The following is a 25,157-nucleotide window of genomic DNA, read 5'->3' as shown; positions in this document are numbered from 1 at the left end:
CTGTTCTCTATCGTTTATCCTTAATCTTAGTCCATAGCCTCTGTGTACCCCAGGTCACAAGAAACATAAAAGAGGGCTGAAAACTCTTCTTAGTCTCATAGCCAAGTCAGCTTATTAGTCCCCTCTCCCACCTACAACTTTATAATCAGTATATACCTCAAGAAGAATATTTCATGAGTGCTACTTTCACATTTTTGTTCCTCTCTCTTAGTTCTTGGCCCCTCAAGACTTCCGTATTTTACTTTTAAGTTACATATCTTCCCAAGAAGATAAGTGATGTGCAAGAAGATAATTTATTATGAGTGGAACAGAAACTAATATCAATCAATATGAGTGGGACTAGGCCTCAGAATCCATAATACTACTAGAAGATGTGATTTTGATGATGTGATGTGTGGTATTGGTGACTCGTACCCAAGACATGAAAGAGATTTCAACAAACCCCAAGACAAAGGGGGATGCAAAAACACTTATGAAAGAAAAATCAAGGTGTAGAGGAGTTATTCATTTTGTATCAGCTGTTTAATATAGCACAAATGAATGGAAGGTCTGTGGGTAGAAGAAAATACACTAGTTACAAGGGTTTATCTCATCCCATGCTTATCAAGGATTGTTCATTTTAAATCTAATGACTATTAATAACATAAAACAATAGGTTTCACTAAAAATTTACCATAAAATGTATTTGGTAAGTATAAAAGCATAAGGACATATAATTGTCCTTTGCTAAGGACAATTATAGCAATATATAATCTGCCTCTTGTATAGATAACATTATAATCAACATATAAGTTTAAAAGTCACCAAAATTTTCACTAAATTATCATTTCCTTGAAAATAATTTGAGAAAAAATTGAGAGTTTCCTTATAAGAGTAATTTCCTTGTTCCATTGTTTCTTTCTTGTCCCTTCCTAGGCATATATATTTATAGTTATATAAAGTTGTATATTTATAGTTATATATTTATTTTTGTAATATTCTATTGTGAATTTTTAAAAACTTTTATATATAAACTTTTAATATATATATTATTTTCTGCTGGATGATTACCATTGTATAAGTTTACACAAGAAGGATAATTTTATGGTTTAAAAACATGGCCTTTTTTCTTTGGATATTTAAATATAATGTTTAAATTGCTGCCATCAGTAAAATTTGAATGTGTTAATTTTACCATGATCAGGTAGCATTAGGCATTATGGTTAATTATATTAATTTGATGTAATATAATACTTGTAATGATTTAATGAAATTTCTTAGATAATTACTGATTGTTAAAACATATATTAGAAAGCTAGCTAACTATCCAGTATTCAGCAAGGTCCACTTAGATAAGCTGCCAGATCAGGTACCAATAGAATCCTCCATATGACTACTTGGGATTAGAATCATCAGTATAGATAGCACCTGTTAACTTGATGACAATTATGTGAGTAACCTTCCATCTTTAGTTTACTGTATTAAATAAGCACTGGAAAAAATATTCCTACTTTTATATACTATAATTCTTGCCCAAATTCAAGACAAGTTTCTGTATGAACATATTTAGGAAGCACAATAGGAATAAGGAAGCTCAGAAAATGTAAGAGAAATCTGTTTTCAAATTGAAAATTTTACAGTGGTACAGCTTGATGAGGAAAACTATTAAAACAGTTTTGATGATATTCCTATAACTGCATTCATTACATATAGAAGCCCTGGATAAAAAATCAAGGTATTAATATTTTTAGGAACTTTTAAATTTTTATTTCCCTTTATTTCTGATTTTTAAAGCCTCCTTAGTTTTACTTTTTTGTTTTTAATGTTTTAATTTATTTTTGAGAGAGGGAGAGCATGAGGGTGCGGGGGAGAGAGAGAAAGAGAGAGGGAGACAGAGGATCTAAAGTGGGCTCCACACTGACAGCAGAGCACCTGATGTGGGGATCCAACTCGAACTCACCAATTGTGAGATCATTACTTGAGCCAAAGTCAGACACTCAACTGACAGAGCCACCCAGGCACACCCTACTTTTTTAAAAAATTTAAACCTGTTTAGGAGCACCTGGGTGGCTCCATCAGTTAAGCATCCAGCATCCGACTTTGGCTCAGGTCATAATCTCGCAGTTTGTGAACCTGAGCCCTGCATTGGGCTCTCTGCTGTTAGCATGGAGCCTGCTTGGGATCTTCTGCCTGCCTTTCTGCCCCTCCCACACTCACATGCCTATTCTCTCTCAAAAATAAATAAACATTAGAAAAATTTAAACCTTTTTAATGTATTTACAAATTTCTAAAACCTCAAAATAAAAAATTCTATAAAGTGAGAAGTCTTCCTTCTACCCTTGGTTTCTTTGTTAGTTCTCAGCATCCCTTACACTATTATTTATTTCTTGTATATCATTCCTGGAGATTTTTATGACAAGCAATTTTACGTATTGATTTTACTGAAATAGAGAGGTTTCATTTAACACAAAGTATCTGTTTCTCTCTCTAATGTGAAAGGCATTTATTGAATAGATTAAGCAATTAAAATTATTTTCAAAAGTTTTATGATGAAGACAACCCAACTAAGTGTAAAACAAAAGATTTCAATTTCTGACTATATCTACAAATTAAGAGGTAATTATCATATACAATTATTAAATTTCAACTCTTTGCTTTTTGAACAAGAGGGGATTTATCTTCTTGCCTATGTCTGGACATAAGAAAACTCTAGTTCTGTTTAATTCAAGGTTCAATAATAACCTAAGACTTCTAAATTATTTTTAACTTACTGCTCTATCAGTGTATCTGTTTCCATGTAAGAAAGTGATCTCATATTTGCAAGAAGCTAACATGGTTCCAGACTTCATATTCACAGACAATAATGACTAGGCAAGGCCAAGGCCACTCATTTATGTTTCCCCTATTAAAAATCAGAAACCTTTTAATGAAGCATTTTCCTCCCTAACACATTTACCATCACATCTGATTGATCAGACTATCTCACATGCCCACCAATATACCACTAACAGTAAAGGGATTGCTTTCAGAGGTCTAGACAAACACACTTTACCACAGAATTATCATGTAGGAAAGAAACGCTAGAATAAATTCCAGTCTCTTCTAGTAAGAAGGAAGTGTAGAATAATAACCAACAGTGTTTTCTATACTTCCTGTGATCGCTCTTAGAAAGAAAGAAAGAAAGAAAGAAAGAAAGCAAGCAACATGCAAAAAAAAAAAAAGATTTGATTAATGAATGGAGAAAAATCACTGAGTAAATGTTTAAATAAAACTGGCTTTGAGAAAGAAGTGTGATAAACAGATATATCTTCATTATCCACTCAATAGATATAAGTATTGATCAGCTCAGGTTGCTATAACAAAACATCATGAACTGGGTGGCTTAAAAAACAGAAATTTATTTCCTTACAGTTTTAAATGTTGGAAGTCCAAGATCAAGGTGCTGGCCAACTTGGTTTCTAGTGAGGACTCTTTCCTTGGCTTGAAGATGACTGCCTTCTCCCTGAGTCTGCACCAGCCCTTCTCTGTGTTCATTCAGGGAGAGGGAGAGGGAACTCTCTGACGTCTTTTCCTAAGAAAACACAAATTTTATTGGATCAGCACCCCACCCATATGACCTCATTTAACTTTAATTACCTTCTTAAAGGCTCTGTCTCCAAATACAGTAACACTGGGGATTAGGGATTCAACATAAGAATTTGCGGAGGTCATAATTCAGTGCATAACAATGTACTACTCTTAATAGAAATATATATTTTAGCATATAATGGTTGACATATAGATTATGCTATAGAGGGAAGTAAAGATTGCAAAACATGTTTCCAAAACTTAGAGCGGAAAAAATTCTCCTCTCTTGAATTAAAGCTAAAAAGTGACTTTAAAAACTTCTCCCTAACAAATATTACCATAAAGTCTTTGGTAATGACGACTTGGTGCTTCCAGCAACAGTAAATGATTTAGATAGTGTTAGTGATACTTCCAATTTACCCTTTGACTGGTTTTATCACCCAAACATAAACAGGGCATGCTGCCCCGGAGCTGAGTTACTTGCTTTTTATTCCGTAGACTTTTAATGCTGTAATTCTTAGACACAAGGTCAGGAAAAGGAGAGGCCCTGTGAGGATTTCTAAATCATTGCCTTTTTCTCCAGGAACACAGCTTTAATTTCTGATCAGTTCAGTGTAGAAACAATGAGCCCTTGGAGACCTAAGTCATGAGTTCAACTAATGGTGAGTATTTGGTTGTGTTCTTCTTTAAACTATTTTAGAACAGAAACCATTTTTGTTGAAGGCTGAACCAATAACATGTAGGGAGACAAACCCCAGGATAATACTGTTTTCCCATAGAAAGAGGCATAGTTTCAAAATTTGGAGCATCAGAAGGGGCAGTGTGGGTAGATAGTACTATTTGTTTCATGGTTTATTTACATAACAGTCCCTAAAGGAGTTGTTAAATGTCACCTAGGAATTATATCCCATGAATCATAATGAGGAAAACATGAGTATTCAAATAAGGCAAAAATAAAAATAGAAGAAAAGAAGCTATTAAATTATTTAAAGAGTTGATGAAAAATCATACTGTTTAATACTTTTATAACCCTGGTGGAGCTAGAGGCTAGTCAGCAGTTTTCTGTAAGAGCTCATAATATGAAAACTTTTCCATTGGCAGGGGTGGAGGCTTCCAGTTTTAAGAACCAAGCATATTCAAAGGGTTCTAATTTTCACTTCTGGAAATGACAAAGCATTTTATATCTTAAACTGGAAAAGCTCTGAGTTACTTGGTTTTATATATATAAAAATATATATATGTATGTATGTATGTATATATACAGGCTTATTTTTTATCACTTTTTTCCCCTTTCAGACTTAACCCTCTCACATCAGATAAATATCTCAAAAAGAAAAACAAAAATGATGTATATGCAGCACAAATTACAATATAGCACATGATTTATATGAAAATTAGCCTTTGGAACAGGAGGTGAATGGAGATAGCATATAGCATAAGCATATAGGTTAGCAGCCTAAGAAATGTTATTTGGTATTCTGGAAAGTCTTTGTTTCTTGAGTCATATCATGGTTTACACAAATACAACTAAAACATTAATAATAGAGAATTATAATATTATTTGAAAATTCATGAACTATATTTGGATTACTTCTTTATAAACTACAATAGTGAAATTAGCCCATATCTTGTAAAATGAATTTCCCCTTGTATGTAATTTTTTTTTTTTACTTCAGTAAGTAGGCATTTCTGCAAAGTGTTAACATGCTATTAGTTTGTGATATGCTTATTGTAGAGATTTCCTTAATTTTCATAGTTTGGTATGATTAGTATAAAAATACATCCACTTTTACAATCCCAAGCAACCTGATATAAAATAATTACATGAATATATAGCATATAAAAGGATTTTTTTTGTTATTTATTTAGTTGCTTTAGCCTATATGGTGTGACATTTCCTTTCTGTTTCAGTGGTTCATCCTAGAAACCACATTACTTGTATTTGTTATATCTCCTTAGGCTCCTATTGGCTGTTAACCATTGCTCAGACTTTTCTTGTTTCTAATGACATTGACTGTTTTGTGGTGTTTAAATGGGGCGTCTCTCAATCAGATTGGGGGCCCCCAAATGTGGGAAAATGATCAAGTGGAAGCCAGTGGCGTGGGAGGTGAAATAATTCACCTGAGGCAGAACAAAGGAGCTAGAAGTTTATTGAATACACTGCAAGGGAGTGGAGGGCAGGACAACAAAGGAGAGTCTATCTGCAAGGGGGCAGTGGGTGGGGGCTGTTTTTAAAGTGGGGGAGGTGAGGAGGTATGGCTACATATGGAATTCTCCCCTTTGGGGTAACTGTGACTGGTTGTAAGTAGTCCATTGGTCTGTTAGGGCCTATGGATATTTTGAGATGCGTTGCCTGATGGGCCAGTCTGTATTCAGCCAGGGGGTCTCTGTGGGCCCTTTCTACATTCCACTGCTCAAGCATGTTTGCCTAAAAGTGACCTCTATAAGTTTTGAGAATTATAGGTTAAATATTTTTTTAGAATGCTTTTCTAGAATTTGTCTGACATTTTTCTCATGACTAGATTGGTGTGAAGGGTTTTGGGGAGCCATGTGACTATCAGTAAAGGGTTATTTTGATCACATCATATTAAGGGTATTTAATATTAACATGACGTAGTACTGTGATAGTGCTCTTGGTCATAGGGCTTAGGTACTGTTTGTCAGGTTTCTCTACTACAAAGTTACTGTTTTCCCCCCTTTTCATAGTGTACACATATGTATGAATATTTCTTTTTTATTTTATTTTAATTCCAATATAGTTAACATACAGTGTTATATTAGTTTCAGGTGTACAATATAGTGACTCAACTATTCCAGTGCTCACCATGACAAGCACACTCCTTAATTCCCACCACCGAGATCACCTGTCCCCCCATCCTGAATATTTCTATATGCAAACATCTGTATCTACATTATGCTAACCATGGGTTTATACTGATGTCTCCAACTCTAATCATTCTCACATGAATTATTATTTTAGCCTTTTTCTTTTCTTTCTTTTTTTTGTTTAATTAGAGAGTGAGAGACAGCATGAGTAGGGGAGAGGGACAGAGGGACAGAGAGGAGAGAGAGAGAGAGAGAGAGAGAGACAGAATGAATATTAAGCAAGCTACGTGCCCAGTGTGAATCCTGATGAGTGGCTTGACCCCACGACCCTGGGATCAGGACCTCTGCCAAAATCAAGAGTTAGCCCCTCAACAAACTGAGCCACCCAAGTGCCCTTTAGCCTTCTCTTATCTATACATCCTCATTCCAACAGTGAGAAATGTGGTTTATATCATCTGTACATTGAATTGGTCAAGTGCACTACACTTATAGAGTAGTATTAAAATATTTATCCATATTACTTTGGGACACAATTTTATCAACTAAAGTACAGTGCTTATGAGCAGTTCCTTTTGCCTTCAGTCTCACAGACTCTTTACTTCTGAAATTACGTTTGTAAGCATCTTTTCCTGCAACACCCCTCCCTGAGGTTATCCCATGCATTTGTAATACAATTAGATTCCCTTATCACAATCTGCATTCCTGCCTGAGACCTGCAATCTCCAATGATCTTTTTCTTACTTTTCACACATAAAGCCTCACTCTGTGCTACAAATTTCTATGGAATTAAAGAATGTATGTCATTATCCATCATTAAAATATCATACAAAATAATTTCACTGTCCTAGAAGTACTCTGCTTCATCGGTTCAACATTCCCCTCTTACCACTAAATCTGTGTGTGTACCACTATTTCTCTCCTGTCTCCATCGCTTTGTCTTTTCCAGAATGTCATTTAATGGGAATCATACAATTTGTAGTCTTTTCAGATTGAATTGTTTCAACTACCAATATGCATTTGAGGTTTATCTGTGTATTTTAGTGGCATGATAGCTCACTTTTATTGGTTTGCTTGTTATTTATTTATTTATTTGTTCGTTCATTCATTCATTCATTCATTCATTTATTTATCTATTTATTTATTTATTTGCTGGATGATATTTTATCCTAAACCGAACCTTATTCACTCGTGGAAGATCATTTTGGTTTATTCTTACTTGGAAATATGATTGAAGTTACTATAAACATTGTGGTCATGTTTTTGTATGAATATAAGTTTTCAAATCAATTGAGTAAATCTGTCAGTGGTATTGTTGGGTCCTGTGGTGAGATTGTGTTTAACTTTGTAAGAAACTGCTAAACTTTCTTCCAAAGTGGCTGTACCATTTTGTCTTCCAGCCAGTCAGAGCTACACAATTGCAGGATTAATTTGCATACCCATAAGTGATTTGTGTGAACAAATGTAAAATCCAAGAGATTAATAGATAGCCATGAAGTAAGACACACAGAGACCAAATCGTAAAAGCCCAAGTGTCACAATCAAACTATGGAAGGATGGAATCCTCACTGAAAATTTTTGATTAGTTGGAGGGGTATAGTTATTTGTATATTAAAATTATAACCTTTCAGCAATGTTAGGAATAGAAATGTGAGATAAAATTTGGAATAAGAAAAAGCATTACATTGTCAGACAATGAAATCTGAGTCACAGATGATGATAGAAACAGTAATGTAAGAAGGAAAAAATCAAGCTGGAAAGGTAGAAACACCCTAAATTGTTTTGGAGATGTAATTGATAAGTTGGTTGGGTGTGGGAGATGAGTGAGGAGAATATGGCTTTGAATCTCTGGTATCTCTCTGGGTTTAGCAGCACTCTTAACTAGGATGCTGAATAGAAAAGTTTGGCATAAAACATACAATAAGATCAGATATATATTGAGTTTAATGCGGAGATATCCACATTTCATATAAAGATTTAGAAATCAGAAGACAATTCTTGACTGGAGAGACAGATTGGAGAAGCATCTTTCCATTGATGTTGTTTGAAGTCATGGATTCTAAGTAAAGAATGTGAAGGATGAGGTGGGAGAAGGCTGACACGGTGGTTCTGGTTTTAAAACAAACTTATAAGAGATTGAAACAAACCCATTAAGAAGTTAAGAAGTTGTGACAAACAACTGAAAATGATCATGCTTAAAGAAAAAAAAAATAGAGAAAACCACAGTAGGTACTTGTAAAAAAAAATCTGTATCACAGATTTACTGTATCACAATCTCTGAGGCTTTGAAAAATTGCAGTAAATATAGTCTATACTATGAAAGACTATTGAGAGTAAATGCCATTTTGTAATGAATTGAGGGTATGCAGAAGATGAGGACATTGAGACACTGAATAGAATTTATGTACTCATTGTAAAATTTGTCAGCAAAAGGAGAAAAACTGAAAGCATAGGATGGGTGAAGAATAAATATGTGTTAAATATGAAGAGGTAAAGGATGAAAGAAAATGAAGAAAAGGGAGAGGATTCCTGATGGGAAAAAATTCAATTTAAATGTGTATATATTTATAGTTTCACATTATATATATATGTGTGTGTGTGTGTGTGTGTGTGTGTGTGTACATGTATATACACATACATACAGAGAGGCTAGTGGTTAAGAATGTAGGTTAAAGGGGCGTCTGGGTGGCTCAATCGGTTAAGTGTCCAACTTCGGCTCAGGTCATGATCTCACGTTCCTGGGTTTGAGCCTGGTCGGGCTCTGTGCTGACAGCTCAGAGCCCGGAGCCTGTTTCAGATTCTGTGTCTCCATTTGTCTATGCCCCTCCCCCACTCATGCTCTGTCTCCCTCTGTCTCAAAAATAAATAAACATTAAAAAAAAATTTTTTTTTAAAAAGAATGTAGGTCAAAGACTCTTAGCTCTGGGAACACCAGCTATGACACTTTGAGCCCATAACTTTACATGTTTTTCAATGTCTTCATAAGAGAGAATAATACCTACTTCCTTAAGTAGTTTGGGACAACTCAATAAAATTAAATAGAAAAGACTTGGTGCAATACTAGCTACAGAAGTGAACGTGAATTAGTCATTTTGTGAGTGCTATGTCTTCAGCTCCTCAAAAGGCTCTGGTATAGGAAAGGGAAAAAAATCCAAAAGTCAACACCCATCCTTTTTGTCTTTTCAACATATACTAACTAGAAAGAAAATAAACTTATATAGTCTATACCTTCATCCTTTTTCTTTTTTTATATAACTTCATCCTTTTTTTTCAATAGAAATCCTCTTCTTAGTAATACTATAAAGCCCTCAAGAACAAATCCAGCATTTCTCAGCTAGCATTCCCAGAAAAAAAATCCTTAGCAGCAATACCTACACCTGTATAACTTCAAGGGTGAGTTTTTCTTCTACTTGGGGAAAAATATGCTCTTTCTGTGCTCTCTAAATACGTTTTGGCTGATGGAAATGTTCCACTTTTCAGCAGTTAAAAATTTCAAACATTGGTTGATTTCTAGAAATGCAAATGTTTAAATAACTGGATTTTGCATTGTTGTATTTGTTAGTCAAATGTGTAAACAAGCCCATGAGGAAAAACTCACTGTGAAAGTTTCTCAAGTATAATTAAGGGAAAACCTTCCAGAGTAGTTGCCTTTAGGAGCTCACCCAAGTAGAGAAATATTTAACTCCTGACTGAATCACATGAAAATTATGCTTGAAGATTAGTAAACTGCTTCTAATAATAAAGTTTCAAACCTTTTCTCTATCTCTCTCTCTCTCTCTCTCTCTCTCTCTCTCTGCTGCTGCTCTATCCTTGGCTAATGCTTTACTAGCAGGGATATATTTATAATTGATAAATGCACAGGAGGTACGTAACACACAGGAGTGGAAACAAATCTCTGATCCTTAACAATGATCATTCCAGATAAGCACACACTCTAATTTATACTTGGGTTTGATCTTTAATTATGTGAATAATCATGTTTACTCTCTTATGAATAATATGTAATGATTTCTTATGTAAATAAAATGTTTGTTCTTACCAAATGCCTTAGTTGTATCGTATTCACTTAATAATAAACTTGTGGATGATTTAAAAATGATATTTTACCATATTTGCATGATTGCATGTACTTTAAATTCTAATATAATATATTTATGCTACAAAATTCGGTGTAATTCTAAAACAATTGTGACTTAAATTTAGCAATAGGAATAACAAACCAAAACCTTTTACTACAGTGAACTATTAAGATTATTTGTTGATATGTGAGTGATTTTATAATACATACTTTATGATCCCTATCATTAGGAAAATATACATTTTATTTTTATGTATTTTTTTCCAACTTTTTTTTTTTTTTTTTTTTTGGGACAGAGAGAGACAGAGCATGAACGGGGGAGGGGCAGAGAGAGAGGGAGACACAGAATCGGAAACAGGAAACAGGCTCCAGGCTCCGAGCCATCAGCCCAGAGCCTGATGCGGGGCTCGAACTCATGGACCGCGAGATCATGACCTGGCTGAAGTCGGACGCTTAACCGACTGCGCCACCCAGGCGCCCCTATTTTTATGTATTTTTTAAGTTTATTTACTTAAGAGAGAGAAAGCACATGTATGAGAGTGGAAGGGGCAGAGGGAGAGGGAGAATCCCAAGCATGCTCTGTGCTGTCAGTGTGGAGACCCACACAGGTCTTGATCCCACGAACGAAACTATGAAATCATGATCTGAGCCAAAACCAAGAGTTGGACACCGAACCAACTGAGCCACCCAGGCACCCCATGAAAATGTACATTTTAAAGAAAGCATTGTATCAACAAACTTCTCTAAATTACAAAGTCACTTTACATTATAGCCACCTACCTGCAAAATGTCTATTTTTCATGACAAATGAGAGATTTGATTATGTCCATAGTATTTGAATGTCACTTATTTTTTCTTGAAATTAGAATGTTTTATATACATTGGGATTCCAGACTTGATATAGTAATTTTAAGTAATTAATAGAAATTCTATTATTCCTCAGACTCAAGTGGGCTTGCATCAGATATTTATTAACAAAGAGTTTTAGGAATTGAGATAATTTTAATACTGTAGAAATGGAGTCAGGGAGCTGAGCTAGCTTGGGTTTTCTGTTTGTTTGTTTGTTTGTTTGTTTGTTTTGCATGTGTAGCAAAGTATACGTAACATTTTGAGTATTTTTAAGTGTAGAGTTTAGTGACATTAAGTACATTTACATTATCATGCTACAGGTTTGGGTTTTGAGGATTAAATATCAAGTCTTACAGATGCATTTGTTCACAATTACTTTGTGCCTTTCAGAGCGTGTGCACTGTTAATTAGGATGATTTAACTAGTTAGTTATGTTTTAAAGATATTTTAATGCTTAAAAAGGATGGGATAGAAATATCGCTTGTTAAGTAGGAAGACTTGCTTCAATTACTTAAAATAGGGTAAAACTAGGCATCCTGGACTCAGTGCCATCTGTACCTGATGTCTGGAGCCCAGGCCCCAGAGGGAGGGCCTCAGGCCTTTGGGCCAAGAGGGTTCTTGGCTTTGCACGAGAAAGAATTCAAGGAGCTATCCATTTAGAGAAAGGGACAAAAATTAATTAAGTGTAGAAGTAAGATAGGAGCTACTTCATAGACAAAGTAGCAGTCTCTCTTCCCAGATGAGAAAGAGAACCCTCTTTTGCCTGTAACAAAGAGTTTTATAAGTTTTTTCTTTTAAGTAGCTAACCATATAGGGAGAAGCTTACTCTTTAACTATGGGTTTATCATTCACATTGAGCAGTTAGTTATTTTTTTTTTGTTTTTTCCTTATCTTAGGGTTGTGGAATTACCCACAGGGAGCAATTTTAAGTATGTGCATCCCAAGGGAGTGGGGTCTTGTTGTCTTCCAGAAGTCACATCTTGTGGTTCCTTTTATGACCTGCTGACTTTTAGGTTAACAGTCAGCCTAAAACCAAAATGGCTTTACTTTGGTCAACTTGCCTCCTGAGTCTCCCTTCTCTCCTGCCTCATACTCATTAGTAGGAATGATAATATGTTAGTTGTCTACCTGTTAATACTTTTGTCTTATTTCTAAATTGTTTCTAAACTTGGGAAAATCAATTATTTCTATTTATTACTCCTTATTCAGAGTAATACACCCTTAACAAACCATTTAAAATGGATAATATGAGAAATTTGCTATATTATTACATTGAAAGGATTCATGGTAACAACTGCTTTACCACTTCCATGTTGAGCTGCTTCTGGGAAAAAAAATGTAGTTCAACTGGGCTCAAGGCTAGGAATGAAAGGACAAAAAATAGTTTTTAGAGTAGTGAATATTTATATCCAAGATATTTAATAACATGTTTTATTTTTATTTATTTATTTGAGGGGGCAGGGAGAGTGAGAGCAGGGAGGGGCAGAGAGAGCAGGAGAAACAGAGAATTCCAAACAGGCTCCATGCTGCCAGCAAACAGAGCTCAATGCAGGGCTCAATCCACAAACTGAGATCATGTCCCAAGCCAAAATCAAATCAGATGCTTAACCAACTGAGCCACCCAGACACCCCTAAGAATATGATCTATTAATTTGGAAATGGAATCAATGTGACCACTAAGGATTGATGAAAGATGCTATTGCTGATTCTTGAAAAGGTAAACAAAGAGCCATATACTATGCTTTAGAATACTGTATGTACAATTATCACTTTTCAAAAAAAAATTCCTTATACATCAGACATATTTTATAGGTGAATTCACTTTTCCTGGCAGAATAGAAATCTCATACTGTCATGAATTTAATTGTGTTTTTCTCTCTTCTATATTCATGGAAACTCATCAAATTAATAATTTAAGTTTTATTCTACCAAATGAGCACTCACTGTCAAGAAAATCAGGTCAAATAGATTATATATATGTATATATATTTATATATGTAAAGTGGCATGATGGGAATTTGTGTTACTGTTGAATTTACTTCAGAAGTTTTAGAATTCTCTTACATGACCGTTCATTGCAGGCTGAATAAAATGACCCTAACCTTACCGGTCCCTTTGAGACCTGGAGACATACATTTTTCATTCTACTAAGGACATTTTGTATTTCCCACAGTGTGAGTTATCTTCAGTAAGATTATTGTATCTTTAGGTAAGACATATTAAAACTGGCAACCATTTTAAACTCATTAGCTCAGAGTGGATTTCTACTTATTACCGCTGAATACTGCTTCCTGAACACATATCTACATGGTATTTCCTTAGAGAAATCCTGTTGAAAGATTGTCTAAATCTGATCCATATTTAGGCTGACATTGCCATTATTCCAATTAGGAAAGTGTCAGCCATTACAGTTCATTTACTGAGTGATGGCCACTATTGATGTTTATAGATTTTTTTTCTTAGTGTCTTTCTTGGTCCATCAGTTTTTTGTTTTTGTTGTTTTTTAATAGCATTTAAGTATCAAATGCAAAAAAATTATCTTGTAATTCCCAAGGCTAATAGGAAGCAGTATGGTCTGAAAGGATGGCAAGACTCACAACAGGACAGTATTATTATTATTTATTATTATTATTATTATTATTATTATCATTATTATTACTAGTTAGCAGGCCTAGCCTATAACGAAATGGTAAACAGTTGAAATTTGTCTCCAGGCCATCTCTTCTCTTCTGCCACCTTTCTGTCATATACATTCCTTGACTCCTCAGGTTCTCAGGGCCAGAGATGCCAGAGTCCATGCTAGACTGTATTTGTTATCTACCTTCCCTGGGAGGGACTTATTCTGTGTTCATCTGTTTCTTTGTTCCTTAGAAAAATAATAATAATTATGTAGTTACCCTGTACTCTACCTACTCAGCTAATGTGAATTATTTAATGTAGATGTGTTAACTTGAAGTAATAAATTATACCACAGTGAGATGATCTTATCATGCTTCCTCCTCTCGCAAAGGGGATTTTCATCATACCTTACCAGAAATTGAGTCCAATGCGTTGTCCTTCATGTCACAACTTAGCCTCTCCAGATTTTTAGTCTTGGTAACTTAGTTCCAACTATAACTCCTGCTTGATTGTAGTAGACTTGTAACTTGTTTGTGGTATCTACATTCTCCAGCCTCTCAGTTGGTGTAGACATTCTAAATTCTGCCGGAAACTTGTCAGTCTTTCTTTGTGGCATTTGGTGGTGATTTTTAAGGCAATAGGGCTGACTGCACATCCAACAAAACTAATGCCAGTACAGCTACTAAAAATACTAGATAAAGTATTTTTGAAATCAACTTTATGGAGCTATAACTTCTATTCATTAAACCACACCTCCATCGGTAGGGCATTTTCATTGACCTGAAAAGTTTTCTTGTGTCATTTATAGTCAATCACCCACCAATACCTTGGCCTCAGGCAACCCCTAGTGGATAAAATATTTTTAAAAATTATTTTTAATACATTATTCACACCCTCTGTATATAGAGGTACTTAAATTAGAATATGCAAAAATATATTTCTAAGTTATTCAGAAATCATAAAAGAAATTATAACAAAAAATTTAAAAAAGGAATTGAGTTACTTTTTTAAAATCTCATATTTAAATGGATGGGATATACGTAAATAATTTTAGAAAAGGAAAACTGTATTTCTAAATGCTCATTTTTAAAGAAGAAAGGGTTTCTGAATTAAGAAAGTAAAAAAAGATAAGTAAATTACACTGGGCATAATCTGCCCCAGGAAGGTGATGTGTGATCTTGAACCAGGTACCACTTACATTTCTGAAGGGACACTTGGGCAGTGTATCATGACATCCATCTAATCCTCACAATTATCCTAAACTCCTTCATAATTGTTTTGTCTTACTTGTCTAAACTGGAAAATCCTCTCAATAGCTCTTAATTCTGAAATAGACCGCGACTTAAAATCAACCATGAGGGCTTTCTTCCTTTGGAGAACTTATCTAACTGTAAAAGGCCAGGTCATCTTTGAAGAGTTTCCATTTGACTTGAGTCAAAGGAAGACAGAGGAAGAGTGGAAGTAGGAAGTAATAATGGTGTATTATGTTATGGGAAAGAGAGTATATGACAAATATAGGTTCAAGTTGTAGTTTAGGGTGATCCAAATGGAACACAATTTTAAGTTTTCCCTATTATTTATTTGTCTTAAGGAATCCTTAAGGAAGCAGTTTTGGAACTTGAGTTTCTTTTTTCTTTTCTTTTTTTTTTTTTTTTTTTTTTAATATTTATTCAGTTTGAGAGACAGAGAGAGACAGAGTGTGAGTGGGGGAGGAGCAGAGAGAGAGGGAGACACAGAATCTGAAGCAGGGGTCAGGCTCTGAGCTGTCAGCACAGAGCCTGACAAGAGACTTAAACTCAGGAACCACAAGATGACCTGACCCAAAGTCGGAAGCCTAACCGACTAAGCCACTCAGGCGCCCCATGGAACCTGAATTCTGTTTTTACAGTCTTCCTTATATTAAGTCTGGTTCTATAGCCTATATAAAGGTTATGAAGAAACTTAATATTCCTTAAATCCTTTTTTGTTTAAACTGCCTAGATTAGATCTCATGTGTCTAACTACTATTCATAAATTGATACAGTATAATTCCAGTAATAGGGAACAAAAAGTGACAAACCAGAGTGCTGTACAAACTATTTGGATTTACGGCCAGTATCCTGAACAAATATATACTTTCATTAAGATGTAATCCATATACCATATAATTCACCCATTAAAAATGTGCAATTCAATGTTTTTTAGTATACAGTTGTACAACACCAAACATCATAAAAATGTAATTTTAGAAAATTTGTTACTCCAAAAAGAAGCCTGTATGTATTGCCAAATATTTTCCATTCCTTCCAGCTGTAGGCAACCACTAATATGCTTTCTTTCTCTGTATCTTCGTCTATTATGGATATTTCCTACAAATGGAATGATATAATATATGGCCTTTTTGTCACTGGCTTCTTTCACTTAGCATGTTGGGTTCAAGGTTCATACATGTTATAGTATGTATCAGTACTTCTTTCCTTTTTACTGCTGAATAATATTGCATTTTATAAATATACTACATTTATCCATTCTTTATTTTAAAAAATTTGAGGGGTGTCTGGGTAACTTAGTTGGTTAAGTGTCTGACTCTTGATTTCAGCTCAGGTCTTGATCTCAGGGTTGTGAGTTCAAGCCCTGTGTTGGGCTCTGCACTGAGTGTGAAGTCGACGCGCACACACACACACACACACACACACACACCCATCCATCCATCCATCCATACGCATACATACGTAAGATAAATAATAAAAATATTTGGGTTTATCCAACATTTTGGCTATTGTGAATAATGCTGCCACGAACATTTGTATACATGTTTGAGTGGATGTGTATTTTCATTTCTCTTGGTATATATGTAAGATCACATAGTAATTCTATGTCTAACATTTTCAGAAAATACCAAACTGTTTCCAAAATGGCTGCAGTGTTTTAGTTTACATAACCACCAGCATTATATGAATGTTCACATTTCTTTCCATCCATCTGTCTTTGTTATTAGTCATGTCTTAGGCGTAAAGTGGTATCCCATTGTAGTTTAAAACTGATTTTTCTGATAATTAATGGTGTTTAGCATATCCTCGTGTGCTTATTGGTCGTTTGTAGATCTTCTTGGGTGTAATGTCTATTCAGAGGCTTTGCTCCTTTTTAATTAGTCTGTTTTTATGCATTGCTACTCCCAATTCCAAGTTCTATAAGAAGATTTTAAGTGAACGTTTTTTTAATATATTGAAAGTTCTACAATGTGATAATTTTATTGTAAATTATGTTTGCTATATTTTGCTATTTAGAAATAAAAGTGTGAGAATTGGAGTTATAATGAGAGACTTATAAGAGGCAAGAGTCAAATCAAGAGGAGGACATGTACATAGATTAATAGAAGTCCACGAAAATATCTGATCAAATATGTTGCTTTAGTATCATATATCTGAAGTTCACAACCTAATAGTTGGTCCTTTCCAGATGGAGAACTGACAAATATGCAGCCTCTGATTATAGAAGGTGATTAAGTGGTTCTTTGCTGCACCCAGACTCCCACTGAAAAACAAGAGTCTGAGGAAAATTTCCAATTATTTGAGAGATGACTCAAATGGAAGATTGATCTATAAGGACAGTAGGCTAATGCAACCTGTCACTATTATTCCTTGCAGCTGACTTGAAAGACAAACTTACTTGACCTACATTTTTCCTTTGCCCTGTGAACTTCCTCTTAAAGATTACCATCTGAAAGAGATGAGGGCAGGCAGACTGACACACAATGTCATTAATAAGAAGACACATTTTTACAAAGAATATTAATTTTCAAAACTTACTAGCTTATCAAAAGTTTCTTAAAATATGAATATACATTCCTAGGATACACAATAAACTCAGTTTTGGGACTTCCATAAATAGGAGTTTTTATTCTATGTAGAGCAAAGCTTATCATTGCAGAAGGTAGGCTCTAGAGACCTCAAGGGTGGACTCAGATTCTGAAGAGATGATCTTAAGCCATGGTGGCAAGGTGGATTCTGCTAGATCTTGGTGGGTCTCTGGAATTACTGAAGACACCCACCCCACTACAAAATCAACAGGAAAATCTATTGATCAAGCAAAATTAAATTTATTGAACTCACTGCAGCAGAGTGAACATGGACTTGGTGAGGATAGGAAAGGTTATAGAAAGAGTTTTAAGACCTGGTTTTGATGATTTCAGGTGGATTTTTCAAGGTAAAGTATTGACTGGAATTAAACTGACTTTATGATAGAATAGCTTTGGTCTGGTAGGCACAGCAAAGCAATGTTCTTAAAATGAGTCTTGATGATTGTGTTTTTAGGTTTGACATGTAGGCTAATGTGGTTGTTACAGACTTATTTTCTGAGACGATATACTTCCTTGGGCCTCTTTGTTTGGTCTCAGAGATGTTTAACTAGGAACCTGAAATTTTGCCTGTTTCATCTTTTCCTGAGAGACAGTATATATAGGTTTCATTTCTCACTATCTAACATCCTTTTTTAGAGAAGGAGTGTGGAGGAAATAACATGAGAAAAAAATTGGTTGCATTTTGAATATTTAGAACTTGATTACATTTGGCTTTCATACTTTCTATGTGTAATAAATATATTTTAATTAACTTTGCTAAAGCAAGGCTTAAACTTTTAAACTTTTCTATCAAAATTATGTATTTCTTATGGAAGTTATACAGATAAAAACCTAAGGTCATACCTCTTTTTAGGTTTCTTTGAAATGTGGTTATTTTAAAAGTGTTCCAAGTACTTGAGTTTATTCTTTGGTCCTAATAATTTGATTTAACCATGTGATATTTTTATCCCCACCAGTTTATTATCATTTTTCCTATTTCTCTTATTAATGGCATGCAAATAACATGTACAGACAGCCAGTTTGGCTCACATACATAATTAATAGGATTTGCATTCTAATGATTAAATATTGTTCAATTCAGAACCAAAGGATGTACAGTGATATATATCTTTTTTTTTTCCCTGCAGTTCCTGCTATCACCCTATCTCCAGAATTATTTTTGTATTTATGGCCGATATTTATCTTTTATTTCTTTAAATAACTTACACTTAAGTTGTGCTGATGTCTCAAGCTTTGACATTACTTGGTGTTTTTGTTCTTTTGTGTTTTTCTCCTATCTGTAGAAATTTTAGAATCCCTTCCTTATCCTCAGTGCTGTGCTCTAAAATTTCAGTACAATGTATGTACATGTATTTCTTTGTCAGTGTGAAGTGTGATTTTAAAGAAGCCTCTGTCTCTCTAAATCCAGGAAGTCGGTTTAAATGTGTTCATAGCCAGCCTATCTTCATTTGAATCTGTGGGGCTTTCTGAATTTTTCTAGTTATTCTGTATTTTCTATTTGTCCTTTATTCTACATTTTAGGCATTTCACCATTTGGATTTCTAATTTTTTTGTGGCATTTTAATTTTTGCAATTGTATTTTTAAAGTCCAAGAGATCTTTCTCACTCTCTGATAACTCCTGTTTCACAGTATCTTCTGCTTTTATTTTATCATGAAAACAGCTTCTGTAATGTACCTGAGACTACTAAATAAGGTTTAGTTTTAGATGTTTTCTTTTGTTTTCTGCATTACTTCTGTTTAGCCTAACATCAAATTGTGTATTTTATTATCTTAGATTTTTCTCTTTTTTCTTTCAGTTTTCCTCAAACTTTGGGTGGCCTTCAGTTTTCCTCTCTTTTTGATAATAAGTCAATAGAAATACTCAGAAACTATGCATATGGGTCAGGCTCATCCGGGGACACTTATCCAGTAATAAGTTGTGTTTTAAGGAATATTCAAGAATTAGTTTGTATCCTGTTCTCCACTATGAAATGTTAAAATAGTTTGAGCTTTAATTTAGGAAGCCAGATCCCTTGTTAGATTCTACCATAGATTCTTCTCTCCATACTTTATACCAGGCTGTATTTTGGTCTCTCTTTTTTATTGTTGTTAGTTTTTTTTTTTTTTAAAAGTGTTAACCTGTAACTGGCAAATTCTAACGTGGTGACCATTTTGGACAAAGGACCAGGAAGACATGTGGGGAAGTTTGACTTTTTCAATATATCCTTTTGATAACTGTGACGCCTCCTACTCCTGCCCTCCACTGAAAGTACATTCATTGATTTCAGGTCTCACAGACTATAAACTATGTAAGTGAGCAACCTCATTGCTCTAACCCTTTTTTGTGTGGCATACCAATCAATACCATTCCCTCAGCTTTCCATCTTTGAGAAATTTGCTGATATCTCTTACTGCTGAGAGCATGCAACAATTTCATTCCCATTTTCCTTTTGCTTCTATCTTACCCACTTTTTTCAAATTGCTTTAATATTATTCAGTTGGGTCTTTAATAGGACAGGAAATAAACTCATAAGTTTGGTTTGACATTCTTAATCTTATGTTTTAACATTGTGCATATACCTCTATTTAATCACATTTAAAACCATTTTCACCTATGATATAAACAATGGTTAGAATGTATAAATTGTACTGTTATTGTTGAGAGGGAGTTGAGATCGATATCAGCAATCTGCTTAGAGCAGTCTACATTGTTATGGCATTCCTGGAAAGAAATTTGCCTATGTGGATCAAGATAATTAAAGATTTGGGACTCTTCAGTGGCTAAATCGTTTAAGCGTCCAACTTCAGCTCAGGTCATGATCTCACAGTTCATGAGTTCGAGCCCCATGTTGGGCTCTGTGCTGTAGGTACTGAGCCTGCTTTGGATCCTTTGGATCCCTCTCTCTCTGCCCCTCTCCCACTCACATGGTCCCTCCCTCCCCCCCCCCAATACAAAACACTAAAAAAAAAAGATACTTAAAGATTTGATGCCTGGTAATTGTTAACAGTCTTTCCTAAAGAAATATCTAGGGACTTATTTGAAGAACTCTGAAAAGGGCTGTTCATCACATAAAAAATAAGTTTGAAATAACTCAAATGCTAAAATATTATGAAATTATTAAATAAGTTGTATCACTCATGCAAAGGATGTTTAAACAACTAAAAATCAAAATATGCTTAAATGATGACAATATAGTATTAAATGAGAAAGCAGGAAAAGATACTATGAATTCAATATAATACACATTTTAACTCAAATCATATTGAAATATTTTTATCAGTAGAATAGTCATTGGCAATTTTAAGTTAAAATATATAGGTATTATAAGCAATTATAATAAATATAATTGTATAATTACATAAGTTAAAAGGAATTGTATAAAATATAAATAAAAATAAACACAGGAAAGGAATATCAATCAATAGAGGTTATCTTGAGATGATAGGATTTCAGTTGATTTTTATCTTTCAAATTATCTATAATGTTGTACTTGTAATCAGAATAAAAACTGCTGCTTTTATCTATGTTTTGGGGTTTGCACTGTGAACTAATCTTAAACTTCAGAATGTCTTGATTACTGACTATTTACTGGAATGAATGAAATGAAAAAAATATCATAGATCTATTCATTACACTGTTCCTTTAATTTGCGTGAATTTTATCATTCAGCTTTCAGGGTATTTACACTTATATCAGTGTATACAGAACAAGTGCATTGCTCTAAGACAGGATTTAATAATACAGATTCACGAATAACTGGGACTCTATCCTATTGAGACAGTTGGGCTTTACTGTTATTTGCCTTATTTTCTGCTGCCGTAGGCATTTTCATCTACTGCATAGAAAGCACCTTTACTCTGCTAAAGTTCAGCGCCATTCTGAAAGATATGGGCCTAGAACGGAGTTTGGGAAAGCAAGATAAGAACCTTTTAAATTAATACATTGACAAGTTTGAACTAAGTCATCTTCTGATATGCTTGCTGAGGAAAAAAGTTCACTTGACTGGATACTTTATTCATTGTATAAGAAGCCCTACTCGTCTTCAACTAGTCTAAATGTTGATGGCCCTGTTTTTTGCTTGGTTGGGGGCTATATATAAATATATCATATTTTCTTTTAAAAATATCCTTTTTTTTAAGTGTACTTTTAAACCTGTAATGTATTTTAGTATTCTCAGAAAACTTATTTTTGTAATGAGCCTCTATTACATTTTCAGACACTGCCAAGTATATAGCAGTGTTATGACACTGCATAGGTTATGGACTGTAAAGCACACTTTATGTCAGTCATTTGCAGAAAACAATTTCTGACAGTAATATAAGATAGATTGTGCTGTTTTTATAGAAAATTAATAATTTCTTAGTGATTAGACCTTTTTTCTTCTGACCTTTAAAATTGTTATTCAGTACAACTGGGGAAGTTTGTGCATATGCATATATCTCTTAGATCTGAATTTAAATTGCATGAGGTTTTTCTTATACAGTCTGGATACTGTGGTAGGTTTTCCAAGCTAGCATCAAGTTTTGCAGAAAGTCCTTTTAAAAAACAGTCACATGTCTACGAATTTAAGCTGAAAGGATTCAGAGCAATATAAAGAGAACTATGTCCGTTTGGATATAATAAGATTAACTCCTATGCAATTAACATGATTCAAACCAAAAAATGATGGCAAGAATTTTTTAAATATTTTTTAACAGTTTTTATTAATTTTTGAGAGACAGAGCCAGAGCATGAGCTGGGGAGGGGCAGAAAGAGAGGGAGACACAGAACCCAAGCAGGCTTCAGGCTCTGAGCTGTCAGCACAGAGCCCGACGTAAGGTTTGAACTCACAAACAGTGACATCATGACCTGAGTGCAAGTTAGAAGCTTAACTGATTGAGCCACCCAGGTGCCCCAAGATTTTTTTTTTAATTAGACTTGTTTACTTTTGAAAAATCTCAGTTTTTCCATTTGTACATTTTTGGAAACCTACAACAACACCTTCAACCATGGTGTGAAAAGAGAAAAACAGTATGGAGGATCTCACATGTCATGGGCAACCTCAACACCTTCCCTAGGAAGCAGCTATTACCAGCAAGGTCCAATGGGTAAGATGTCACTGTTTGTCAGGTGTGTTTGGGGGAAACACTTTTTAAAGAATATGCCTTTGGGGCACCTGGGTGCTCAGTTGGTTGAGCATGTGACTTCGGCTCAGGTCATGATCTCATGGTTCTTGGGTTTGAGCCCCACGTTGGGCTCTGGGCTGACAGCTCAGAGCCTGGAGCCTGCTTCAGATTCTGTGTCTCCCTCTCTCTCTGCTCCTCCCCTCCTTGAGCTCTCTCTCTCTCTCAAAAATAAATAAACATTAAAAAAATTAAAAAAAAGAATATGCTTTATTTATAGTATTAACTCTCTATTTTTCATAACCCTAGCTGGTACCTACTTAATATCAAAGACAGTATGTGAAGTAGTTAGCATGTATGGAGAGGAAAAGAAATGCTAAGACTCTAGAATTAGGTAACATCATTACAGTTTTCTTTAAACTTTAATATTATTATATTTTTAAGACATGACCAAAATAAAAAGTCTAGCTGCTAATGTTTGTCCAACACAAGCTGACAAAAGGTTGTTTAAAATAATGGCTGATGGGAATTTTTATCCTGGAAAAACTTTATAGTAACCAGATACATTAATCACGTTCATTCCTGGATTCAAGTTAAAAATAGCTTTCCCAAGGGAGGATATTTTGAATGCCTGTGTAACATTACTAAATAAAGCATCCCTTCTCTACCAGCTGCAGGAGGTGTTTCTTTTTATTCTTTATGTCTTAGTTTCTTTTTTTTTTAATTCCTAGTCTAGCTGTATTTAGATTTGAAGTTGTTTTATATTTATTTTATATGGTTTTTTATCACCTCAATTAAAATCCTTAGAACCCGATGAGTGAGTTTCAGGATTCAGATTACTTTCATGTTTAATTGAGGAAAATTTTGAAACACATTTCAAATGTGGAGAACACCTCGAAGTAAGTGACATTAATAGTTCTGCATCAAAATGTACAAATAATCACATAAAGTGGAATAAGTAAATAACAGAATTGGCTTTACGTGTCTTCTAGTCAGGTGTTAGATCAATTATGAAATAATGTTGGATCTTTAGAAAGTTTTGGTTTTAAGAATTCTGGATAGAAATTGTGTACTTATGTGTGTGTGTTTATTTTTATTTGTATTTTATTTTTTGTCTGAGAAGTTTATATTGAAATTGAGTCTCTAAATTAAAAAAAGAAAGGAAATGTGTCAGATTACAATGTTCAAACTAATATAATGGTCAGTCTTTTCGTAAAGAAGAATCACCAAATTAAATGTTTCTTGTTTAATTTTTCATTGTTATTGGAGAATTGCAATTCCCAAAGCATTCCAAATTCAAATGCTTACATTCTGGGAATAATCAGGTACCATAAATGTATGAGGTGGTCAGATGGTCAGATATGATGTAACTGGGAATTACAGAGAATGTAAACTTGAGATGCCTTGCCTAAAGGCATCTACAGTCTCTGTCTCTGTCTCTGTCTCTCTCTTTGTGACACACACACAGCCAGACGTAATCTCTGAGTCAGAAAACTATGTAACATTTTAAGGAAAGAGTGGAAATAATTTGGAAGAATTTCTGATACCTAAATATTCTTTCACATTTAGCTTACATGTGGTTGCCAGTTTTTTCTACTTCTCTAAAAAAAGAAATACCTAACCTATCATTTAATTATTCATTCATTTATTCAGTTAGTCTTTAAACAAATAATTATTCATTTTGTACTGTATGAGTGTAAAACTCTAGGGAAATAGAAATGAGTGAGGCAACTCATGCCTTAGAGATGAGCTAAACAATATGCAGTTACCATTCAGAGGTAAGAGCGTGGTGCTGCAGGATTCCAAAAGATGTGCACCCATTTTATTAGTCTGATGATGTAGAGAAGCATTCACAGAAGTGACAACCAGTGGCTTAAAGGAAGAGTTAAAGCTAGTCAAGCAATGAATGAGGCAAGGGATTGCCAAACAGAGAGAAGATTGAAGGGACAGGGGTAATTGAGGAACCAAAGAGAATTCCTTAAGGGAAGAACCTAGGATGCAAATGTATTTCCTGTTTTAAATAAGCAGGGCAAAAATATAGCTACTTCTATTGTTGAGCATGTTCAATATTTTTGTCAAGTCCACATTTTGTTTTCCCTTTCATCAGTTCAATGCAGTGTAATTTGTATGCAAATACTATTTACATGTCTGCTCTACCTATTTTCCTTTTTCCAAAAGTTTCTGTACATCCCAAAAAAAATGAAAAGCAATCCTCTGATTATATTTAATAAGTGTACATCAGAGAGAAAGACAGGAAATAAAAGAATATAAAGAGAAAATGAAAGTGAGAAAGTGACCGGTTCCTTCCTAGCCATAATTTC

General features: G+C 34.3%; 1 long non-coding RNA gene across 3 annotated transcripts in view; it reads left to right on the top strand.

Moving 5' to 3' along the window:
* The window catches only part of LOC147584249 (uncharacterized), a 151,791-nt gene that overhangs the window by 13,854 nt on the left and 112,780 nt on the right, over positions 1–25,157 (top strand). For 2 of the 3 annotated variants that reach the window (XR_015255271.1, XR_015255270.1), the window contains exon 1: positions 23,502–23,735. This is a non-coding gene — a long non-coding RNA (uncharacterized LOC147584249). Of the gene's footprint in view, positions 1–4,129; positions 4,209–23,501; positions 23,736–25,157 lie in introns of those variants that run through there. The other variant, XR_015255268.1, reaches the window with a different exon arrangement.

Source organism: Puma concolor, chromosome A1 (assembly GCF_028749965.1).
Source record: "Puma concolor isolate L17-30 chromosome A1, mPumCon1.1.hap2, whole genome shotgun sequence".
In the NCBI taxonomy this organism is placed as follows: Eukaryota; Metazoa; Chordata; class Mammalia; order Carnivora; family Felidae; genus Puma; species Puma concolor.
This window is presented reverse-complemented; position numbering and strand designations above follow the sequence as displayed.